This window comes from Dipteris shenzhenensis, chromosome 27 (genome assembly GCF_047967505.1).
Source record: "Dipteris shenzhenensis isolate YYH24624 ecotype China chromosome 27, Dip_SZ_1.0, whole genome shotgun sequence".
NCBI classification, from domain to species: domain Eukaryota; kingdom Viridiplantae; phylum Streptophyta; class Polypodiopsida; order Gleicheniales; family Dipteridaceae; genus Dipteris; species Dipteris shenzhenensis.
Window position 1 is genome coordinate 4,325,436 of NC_141622.1, and position 11,502 is coordinate 4,336,937.

The following is an 11,502-nucleotide window of genomic DNA, read 5'->3' on the forward strand; positions in this document are numbered from 1 at the left end:
TGCATCACTAATCATGTTTGGGCACCCACCTTCCAAACCACATGGAAATTATAGTTGCCTTCAAGAATGTATTCAAGCCCTAGTATAATCTATCATGTGGCTATGCTACTAATCATTTTATGCTTGTTTTATTTAATGTATGCACGGTGAATTTTGTATCTAGACAATATTGCTTAACTATTCGAGTGCTAGGTTTCTCACACCACATCTCAAATTGCTCTCTTTGGATAATCAAAACTTTAGATAAAGAAAACAAATATCAAAAGTGGAACTTTACCGTACTTCTCGGGTATCATGGACGCTCTATCACTAGAAAATGGAAAACTAACACATCGTATGGTCAAATAACACATGCATGGTATGTAGGTGGACATTGACATATATAGATAGATATGTTCTGAGAACTTCTTCGAGGAGTCTGAACCGAGGTGATCAATTAGCTCTTCTTGAAGCCTTGTATCACGTTTAAGAGATCATCTTTACTCAAGCCAAGAGCCTTCATCAGCACTTGCAGCGGAAGAGCTGGAATGGCACCAAACAGGTTGTTGGCAACCAGAGATACGCCTGGCTTTTGACTATTGTACGCAGCTATGGCCGTGGCCGGTCCGTCCCCCACGTTGAACTGGAAATGCACGAGGCCTTTTGGGAAGATAAAGATGTCACCAGCGTAAAGTGTTTGCTCGAAGAGGTTGTCTGCAGTGTCGACAAAGGCTGCAATCAGAGTACCAGTCAGCACATAGAAGAGCTCACCTGCGCGGGGGTGGAAGTGAGGAGGATTTACACCCTTCTTAGCGAAGTCGAAACGAGTGATAGAGAGACCCTGCGTGTTCAAGCCTGGAAAGGCAAAGACATCCGCTCGATTAATTGCCAAGCCGAGGGAATAGTTGGTGTCTCCCGGTTTTCTGAGCAGCGTGGAAGTGAAGTCTGTCGATGTCACCATACTTGGTTCCTTGCAAAATATACCGTTCACACTCATATCTCGTTGTAAGTTGATATCCCCTGGGCTTGGGCCTATTATAGTCCCGGGGGGAGGGCGATGCGGGAGGGGGTAGGCTAGCCCTACACAGTAATCTTGCAAGGGATCAGGGTCGGCGGCCATGGCACAAGTCGCAGCACAAACCACTACGCTCATTGTTGCAGCGACAAGGAAGCAGGGGCAAATGCTGTCATCCTTTTGACGAATCCAGCCCCCCATAGTGCAACTGGCAGGTGTGGTACTGAAAGATGGGGCTGATGGTGGACTGCTGTGTTCGATTTGTAAGTCGTCTTCCTTCCGGTTCAAACTTGCAGCTGATCACACTAACTTCATGAAGCTTCATCATCAACAGCATGCTCGCATGACCCTAGGTAGCCCTATTCTCAGCCGGCAAGTAACATTTTCGAAGGCCGATTCAGGCTTGCTGGACTTGTAATCAAACAAGGAAGCGTGCCAATACAAGGAAGGCTGAAGCGCGTCGATCTGAAATGGGAGGAGTCCCGAATGCGTACGTTTAAAGGAGAAATTTGCGCTTAGCAAGCGGGAGTAGTCCCGGAGCCGACTGCTGGTAAATGGCGAATGGCCGGAGGCTGGGCGAGAAGCAACGGGTGACGCGTGGTGAGGTAGTGCCGGCAACCTCGCACGATTGGGGCTGTGACCGTGGATTTTATGGGGGAAATTTAGTCTACTTTCTCTTAAAAATGATGTGTCAACGTTTTGTGCGCGATGGTGTCATTTGGTGGTTTTTAATATTTATAGAGTTAAGAATTCTCACCAAGTTGTGGGTTTGAGAGAGAGAGAGAGAGAGAGAGAGAGAGAAAAAGAGGCAATTAAAGTGTCACCTTCATCCATGGCCATGATGCAATCTAGGACTTTGACAAAATCGGTAGTCCATGGCCTAGGTGTAGGCTTGGTCATTAATCTACATGAGTGTGCGGAAGTTTTGCAAAACCCATAGAGCAATCACAACATAGCAAAGTTTGTCAAAATGCAACAGTGAAATTTCTTGAAGAGATAACTTTAAGCAAAAACCCATGGTCAGGTTCATTAAGATCATTAGATTTTATGAAGTCAAGTATAAAACTAATTGAATGCTATTGGCTACACTTTCTGGAATCTGGAGCCAACATTGAATTGGTTATAATATTTGACATTTGGACATTTAATAAACATTTTTTAAAGCTAAGCTTAATTACTCTTCCTAGAGTATATCACTCTTGACATTGAATTGGAAAATAGTCAATAAAATAAGGAAGCATGACCACCGAGACCCAAGAAAAGCAACGGTAAAGGTAAAAATAGAAAGGACAAGATCCAAGGACCTTCACAGCTTCATTGCTAATTCTACGATGGCGATCACATGAAAGCTGAATGCCCTTTATGGCAGGAGTATTTGAAGCTGCTCGAGAATAATAGAGAAAGGAGAAAAGTCGGCCCTAGATGCCAAGCAATCCTAGTGAAGCTCCCAAGTTCAATCAATGCCAATGTAATGGCTTGCTCACAATAGCAGGTCACTGATGAGGAAGGATTGGCCTTATTGTTAACCTTGTGGCAACAAAAGGCCAGAAGTGCAGTCTAGAGTAACAATGATGAGATCATTCTATGTGTAGAGTAGTGGCAAAGCTCCGCTTGTAATATCTTGAGCATGAAAGATGGTATGATGAATCTTAAAGGTGAGTATAGCCAAAATACTCTCTAGAAAAGATCCAATCATACTTGCAAACTCAAGATCTAGAGAGAGAAAGACTAAAAGCCTAACTCTTTGAGGTCCCTCCACTTTTTATAGAGATCCATAAGGTCCCCCCACTTTGTGTAGAGACCCAAAATGTCCCCCCAAAAAGTGGAGGGACTCTTGCCCAAAAGCTCTCCTATAAAAAAGGCCCCACCTCGGAGATATCTACAGATTGTGTAGAGACCAACATGTATAAATATCTCTCAATGGAATGAAGCTCAAACTATTTGGGGTTCAGTGTTCAAGATCACTATTGTGTTCATGTGATTGATCTCCATTTCATCCATGCTCTCTTAACTACTGTGTTCTAGCATTTTCTCTTGCACTCTCTACCCTTGTACTCCCTCCTCCTCCTCCTCCTCCTCCTCCTCCTCCTTCCTCCTCCTCCCTTCTCCTCCTCCTCCTCCTCCTTCTCCTTCCTCCTCCCTTCTCCCTTCTTCTCCTCCCTTGCCCCTCCTCCTCAACCCTTACCCCTCAAAGCCGCAAAGGAGACTAGCTCTCCACTCCTCAACCCTAGACTCCTCCTAAACCCTGCAACCTTCTTTGAACCTTAGAACTCCTAGATATCTCTCCCAACCTTGTCCCCTTTTGAACCCTGCAACCCCCTTCTAAATCCTCGAGCTCCCGTGGAGACGAGAGCCTCCATCCATCATTGTGCCTTCTTTCTCACCCATGCATGCATGACGTTTGCTTTCTATGCTTTAGCCTACACCTCTCACTAGAATATGACTCAAGGACCTATGCTGCACTTGTGAACACCTATGCTACAACGAGCAACGATAGGATTGTAGGTGACCAACACCCTCGGAACCTGCAATTGGGAGAGCCAGTGACAAAATTTTGGCATTGTTGCTACGGGGGAGGTTAGCTAATAGCACCTGAAGCGAAAGCAGAGCACCCCTTCAAAAAATCAATCAAGACACATCCCCCAAGGCAAAGGAGTGAAAAAATGCTTCCAATTGGTGCAAAAGGATGAGATGTACATCCTCAAGAATGTTGACGTACATAAGCACATTAATACACTAATTACAAAATATTAACCCTTAAACCCCCCACATCCTATAAAAGCAACATCACCCCCCCCCTCACTTCTTTCCCCTCACATTTTCAAGCCACTTCCATCTCTCCTTTATCTTCGAATTCCATCAAGCCTCCATATTTTCCGTCCACCTCCATCTTCTGTCCTCCAACTTCCGTACACCATTTCCACCACCACCACTTTTTCCGTCAACCTCCCCCCTCCACCACCACTTTTTTCGTCAAGCTACCCCCCTCCATCTCCATGACCTCCTATCATCCCCTTCCCCACTGCCTCTAGTTTTTCTGTCATTCATCCCCTCCACCTCCACCTCCCACTCCCATCATCCCCAGCTCCACTTTTTCCATCCATCCCCCACCTCCACCACTCAAGATAATCATCCTTTCTCCCTCCACCCCCCATCTCCCTTCACTCCACCATCTCTCTACCTCCCTCCACCCCCCTTTTCCTCCACACCATCAGCTCTCTACCTCCTCCATCCCCCTTACCCCCTCCACCCCACCATCTCCCTACCTCCCACCTCCCTTCTACATCTCTCTACCTCTCTCTCGACCCCGTTCCTCTCTCCACCCCATATCCCTTTCCCCCCCCTTCACCCCACCATCTCCCTACCTCCTCCAAACCACCTATTAGAATAAATAGAGAACCATTGAAAACAAAGAAAGAACTTCTGACAACGGACATTTCAATTCTAAATTTGGAACAAGTAAAGATCAAAATAAGTAATACTTCTTGACATCCATTTCATTACTATTGCGAACTCAATATATTAGATAGGAAACATAGTCAAAACTAGACAAAAAGGGATCTGCATACAGAGAATGTCTCCTCATTCGAAACTTCTGAACTTTTGAACCAAGACTCGATCAGAGAACTACTCCCTCGTCCATATATCAGTTGCAACACCTAGCATACATGCTCTAGAAATGGTTTCTTTCTAACTACCCCTACTAAGGTTTTGCATAGTCCTTCTATTACTTAGCAACATAGATATATATCACGAGTACCCAAGTAGCATTTGTCTACAACCATCTCTCTACCTCGCTCTACACCCCCTTCCTCTCTCCACCCTAGATACCCTTCCCCCCTCCACCCCACCATCCCCCTGTCTCCTCCACCATCTCTCTACCTCTCTCTACACCCCTTTCCCCTCTCCTCACCCACTTTTCCCCTCCCATCCTCGCTTCCCCATTCTTCCTCCATTCCCACCCCCTTTCCTCTCTCGACCACCCCCTTTCCACCCCTTACTCTCTTCATCCCACATGTCCACTCTCACTACCTCCTTCTCTCACCCTCTCTCTTCTGTGTCTCTCTAAGACCCCCCACTCTTTCTTTTCCCCTCAATCCCCGCATCTCTCTACCCTCCTCCATCCTCCTGCCCCCTCCTCCTTCCACTCCCTCCTCCCCCTCCTTGATGCCCCTCAAAATTGCCTCAGGCGCCATACTTGTGGTCACTACCCTTAGGCACTGCACACCCCTTGGGTGTTGAGTCTTGGGCATCGTGCATCCCTTGGGCATAGTGTGCCCTCGATCGCCACACTTGTGAGCATCATGCACACCTTGGGCATAACACGCCCTCGGACATTGCACTTGTGGCCAAGAGCCACATGCGTCCTTTGCGCACTGCACCTCCTGTGAGTCGTCAGCCATGCGCTCGCCACCACTGCCAAAAGGGTGCCACATTACTGCCTCGCATCCGCCACCATTGGGCATCGTGCTCCCGTTTGTTGACACAGACACGCCTTGCCACCATCGCCTCGCAAAATGCACCATCGCTGCCTCGTGTTCGCCACCATCAGGCATCATGCCCCTTCCTCGTGTCTATACGACCACCACCGATGCGCCCACCCTGCCCGTGCACGCTCATGGGAGAGTGAAGGAGAGGTAGACATAGGAGAGATAGGGTAAAATCTAACCTTAGTGACAACTAACCACATTAGGTTAGTCTAACCTCTGTAAAAAAAAACACACCTATCTTAATCTAACTCGAAAGCAAACCCTAATTAGATTAGTCTACCTAAGTTAGGTTTGGTGAACCCTTGGTTAGTCTACCTAGCTTAGGTTAGGTTGACCCTTGGTTAGATAAAGTTAGGTTAGTTTGACTATAGTTAGGTTAGAACAACTAGCACTAGGTTAGCTAACCTGTAGCTAGGTTAAACTCACTACAACCCAATTAGATTGATCAAAATAAGGTTAGGTTAACCATAGTTAGGTTAGGCTAACTGATAGTTGAAGTAACTACCCAATTAGACTAATTGGGTAGTAAGGTTAGTTAGAACTATCAGTTAGACTAACTAGTAGTTACATTCACTAAACCTAGTTTAGTTCCCTTAATTCTAGAACCCATTCACACCCATCCTTAAGTCCCAAAGATCCCCCCTAAAAGGCCACGTTTTACCCCTCCTTTAACCAACCGTAATTCGATCATTTGGGACCCCAATTGAACCCAATTTGAACCCAAATTTTACACACAGAAACAACATGCTACAAGGAATTTTTCCAACCCAATACACACCATTTTGGCATCCCTAGCACTCATTAATTTGTGCCTCGTGTGGGCTAATTTTTGTACTAATTCGCTCATAACTTTCACCCGTGAACTTCGATTAATGATCCGTTTATATCGCACATTTCCACACTCAAGGGGGACAACCCTAGGCTCAATTATAACACAAAGGTTCCTAATACGCTGACCCATTGCTAACCCCCCTAACACACCTACATGCAACCAAAATTGAGGAGGACATACCCAATTGACCTCTTGACAATTCTACATGCAACTATGCTTCGGCCAACATCTCCAACCACCCTTTGCCCCAAATTCTCCCCTTGTAATTTGCAACAATTATGATGGACACAATATCAATCAAGGTAGGTGACCCCAGGGCAAACTAGAACTTCCAAAATACAATGGCCGAGGCAATTTGGCAAGATTCCTCTAGCATTTTGATAACGCATGTCAAGCTAGAGGGGATCAATCAAATGAAACAAAGTAGCATGGTTCCCTATGGCCCTAAGTGATGAAGCCTTTGAATGGTACCTCGACCTCCTGATGGAAGAATGAGACACATGGGATAAAATCCAAACCAAATTTGAGAGGCGGTTCTAAACATAAAGACTTCAAGATGATCTCGCTCTCCAATTGAGCAAGCTTGAACAAGGTCGCAAGGAAGATGTACGCATGTACTTGGGCAAAATGAAGCGCCTAATTGCAAAGTGTGACCCATGTCTCGATGATAAGTACCTAACAGCCTGGTTCATTATAGGACTAAGGAAGAAGATCCAGAAGGACATGAAGAAGATAAGCAACTATGAAACATTCAGTGCTACTCATGCAGCCGCAATTAACATAGAGGATGGAATGATAGATTCTGACTTCGATAGTGATGACGGCAAGGACAGACATTAGGAATAAAGGGAGCTCATTTTGGGGCCTTTTAGGGTTTGGGAAAAATGTCTCTCAACCAATGAGGAGGGCCAACGTACCATAGAAATTCCATTTAAAAAAGGCAAAAATATGAAAAAAATAGTACTTTCTGTTCTTACAAGCATGTGGCATTAATGAGAAAATTTATTTTTTATTCTTTTATGGTTTTCCTTTCCCTATCAAGAGATCTGGACCCAAAATCAAAATAGAACTCCATTTTGAAACCTTCCCGCGTAGTGACCCAAAACAACCATCGACTTTCTCTTGTTCTCAAGCATCATTCTCTCTTCAATAAGAATTCCTCTACTTTTGCCACAAGCCATTCCATTCTCTCTTTGACAAGCATTCCTCCTTATATCACTATTGTTGTGATGCTCTTAAACTTTCAAGACAATAAGCTCCTTTCGCCTTTCATTCGCTTGTTTTGAGTTTCGATTACTTTGAGCAAAATACCTTAGAGTGATAAAGTATAATGTCTGACTATTTTGTTGTGTGTTTCTTTGACTTTGTAGGTATTAGAGTGAGGATTTCAGATGGCAACCACAAACTATGGTCATGCCACTAGGAAACGGCCTGTCGCTCTACTTGGCATAGATGTGGATATACAAAGTATATCTTTGCCACAAAGACCTGCCTCACTGATCTCATGTGTAGAAGTTTCCAATACTATGACCATGGACGGTAGCTGGAAAAGGATAGCAGTGGTGAAAGGAACATGGGTGCTAATGCAACCCAACAAGAGGACAAAGCAAGAATCAAATAACACTTTTTTGGCTTCTTGGAAGGGCAGAGTGAAATATTTCAAAGTAAAAAAAGAAGGCACAAAATGCGTAAGAGAGGTTCGGATACAACATGTCTACATGCATCGAGAACTTGTATTGCGAGATTATCCTGCTTATCTTCCACACCATAGACCCAATTGTAAGTGTATTTCTATAATGAAATAGTTGAAACAAAAGAACTTTTGCTGTCTATGACAAACATTATCTTTGTTTTGGTTCAGATATATATCTCTCATCATACAAAGAGTGGCAACCAATGGAGTGCATATTGGGATTCTTTGATGCTTTACATGGTGCTATTGGGGAGCTACATGTTAGATATCAATGCTCCACTCTCATGTAACTACGCGGGAACCAGCTTACTCTACTTGTAAGCTCGCCATATGAGGAGAAGGCATTTGAGTCGATTATTCGGTAGGTCCTAGTTTGGACACCAGATGGGGGCCATGTGTGGCCTGATGGCTGGACAACTTCAGATAGAGTTGGCACACTGCCAACTAGGCTACATGCAAGTGCGGGAAGGCATCCCTTGATTGACCGCACTGAGGGTAGGCGGAGCATTTCCTGAGGCAGACCACTCTCGAGTTGCGGGGCTTGTTTGGAGCCTCAGATGATCCCGGATGGCTCTAGGCCGAATGGAATCCGTAGGTTAGTTGCTCTGTTTTGTGCACCGGTTCTATCGTATGGTCGGTGGCCTATTTCGGGACCGACCCCTAGTGGACCATTTTTGGGACCGACCCCCAGTGGACCGTTTTGGGCGGACTGGGTCGGTCACCCAATTGAGCCTAACCGACTACGACTGGTGGCTATATAAGAGCAAGCCCGTGAAGCCCATTTCATCACTGGCTACAGCAACCCTGGTTCCTTAGCATCCAGCCTCCATCTTCTACTATTTCCAGCATGCGATCGAAGCTTCTTTCACAAGAGCGCACAGTTGGGAGGCAGCGCCATCTATTGTATCAGTTCTATAGTAATCAAATTTTTGATTCTCCATACTATCTTGTTTTCTCTCTTGCATACGATATCTTGTTATCTGTTGAGCATAGACGTTGTATTATTTTCTTACATGGTATCAGAGCCTGGACTCTAGCAAGAAGATTTGGTAGTGTGTTTCTATTTGCGAGCAGATTGTGAGAGATGGCCCAGCCCACAAGACTACGAATCCCACCATTCGGCGAAAGCGGAAAGTTGGATGGCTCTAACTATCCACTCTAGAAGTTTAAGATGAAGACCATCCTAAGTGCATATGAGCTTTGGGAAACTGCTATTGGGGTGGATGTGAGGCCGGTTGCGAGACGAATCCCGCCAATGCAGGACAACGGCTATATAGTATCAACTACGGATGAGATTCTCGTGTGGACAACAAGAAATGTAGATGCGATGCGTCCTATTGTCTACAGTGTTAGTGATTCCGTCATGGTGTTAATTCAACATGTCACTACAGCGGAGGAAGCATGGACGGTCTTGAAAAATCAGTACAAGACCATGAATCAGACACGGATTTAGAATTTGGAGACTCAACTCACAAATGAGAAGTTATCTGAGTCTGAAGCGGCAGAGAAGTTCATCACCAGGGTGAAGAATCTGTGCGATTAGATGACTGTGATTGGCATCACCATCACTAGCAAGAATCGAGCACGAAGGTGCATACGGATTCTCCCAGCAAAGTACGACGGTCTTGTTATGGCACTGAATATGCAAAACAGAAATCCACCCCTCAACTTTGAGGATTTCAGCCTGATGCTTCTGGAGGAGGAGATGCATCAAAAGACGAGGACTGGAGAAGATTCGGCTTTCTGGACTGGATCAAAGAAAGGTAAAGGTAAGGACTCTGGTAACCCATCTTCTTCTGATGATAAAAAGAGAAAGAAGAAGATCAAGTGCTTCTATTGCAACAAGGCAGGGCACAAGCAGAATAAGTGCCGAAAGAAGATTGCAGATGAGAAGAACAGAGTAAAGAAAGAGTCCAGCAATAGTGCGCAGGCAGTACCAGTAGAGCTATTCGTCGCAATTGAGAAGATTTGCACGGAGGCAGTTCATGTACCTGCAGATGAACTTGAACTGTGGATCATTGACAGTGGTGCATCGCGCCACATGACTAGTCGGAAGGATTGATATACCTCTCTACAGCCAGTAGGGAATGACATCCTGGTAGCAGTCGGTAATGATGCAAAATGTCCAGCAAAAGGAAAAGGTACGACTGCTCTCAAGCCAGATGGAGTTGTAAAATAGTTGTCCGATGTTCTTTATGTGCTAGATATCAAGAGGAACTTGTTGTCCATTTCTGCGATCACGGATCAGGACCTCAAATTTCAATTCGATAAGAATGGTGCACAGATCCTAGATCTTCAAGGAAAGGTCATTGGTAAAGGTACACGGCGCAACAACATTTACGAACTCTCAGCTTTCAGTGCTCGAATGGATGTGAAGAACACTAAGCTGTGGCATGAGAGGTTTGGTCATCTAAACCTTAGTTCTTTGAAGGAGATGCATAAAAGTGGAATGATTGTAGACCTACCAGAAATTTCAGATCTGCCCGATGTATGTGAAGCTTGCATGATGGGCAAGCAGCATCGGCATCCCTTTCCTAAAGAGGCCAGCAGGGCAAAGGCTCCTCTAGAGCTCGTTTACATGGACCTCTGTGGAAAGATAGAGATGAAAGCTTTGGGTGGTTCCTACTACATGATGTTGATCGACGACTATAGTAGAAGGATATGGATATACTTCCTGAAGACTAAAGACGAGGCTTTCAGTAGGTTCAAGGAATGGCATGTAATGGTCGAGAAAGAAATGGGGAGGAAGGTGAAGAAGTTGAGACAGACAGAGGTGGAGAGTTCACATCAATTGAATTCGAAAGTTACTGCAAAAGTCACGAAATCAAGAGGCAAAAACCCCTGCCACATACATCACAGCAAAATGGAGTAGTAGAATGCAAGATGCGCGTCATCTGTGAAATGGGTCAGAGTATGATGAAAGGGAAAGATTTGCCAAAGACTTTCTAGGCTGAAGTATGTAACACTGCAGTTTACATCCTGAATCGTAGCTACTCGAAGGCTGTGAACGGGATGACTCCACTGCAAGCATTTTCTGGTAAGAAACCTTTAGCTACACATTTCAGAGTTTTTAGATGTGACTGTTTTCTGCATGTCCCTAATGCTACTAGGACCAAATGGGAACTGAAGAGTCGAAAGTGCATTTTCTTGGGCTACAGTGAAGAGGCGAAGGGTTACTATCTCTATAACTGCCGCATCAATTGGAGGAGGATGCTTCCTTCCTAGACAACTAGGATATCCATCTAGTACTGCCACCAATAGCAGACCAAACTCCCCCAATGATGCTTGGGAGGATTCAAGACAAAGAAGATAAAGAAGAGCCTGCAAAGCCACAATGGCAACGGCCATTCCCAAAGTGGGTAAAGCAGCTTTTGGATGGCAGAGAACCTCCAACAATTGAGGAGGAACCATCCAAACACCGCTAGTCCAAGAGATTAGAGGAGCAAAGAAGGGTGCAGGAACACTTGATCAACTATGCTTTGATGACAGAAGT

The 11,502-nt window shown here is 45.1% G+C and overlaps 1 pseudogene; it reads right to left on the reverse strand.

Moving 5' to 3' along the window:
* Positions 1-436: 436 nt before the first annotated feature.
* LOC147883759 (germin-like protein 1-1 pseudogene) lies at positions 437-1,195 on the reverse strand (annotated as a pseudogene).
* Positions 1,196-11,502: the final 10,307 nt, after the last annotated feature.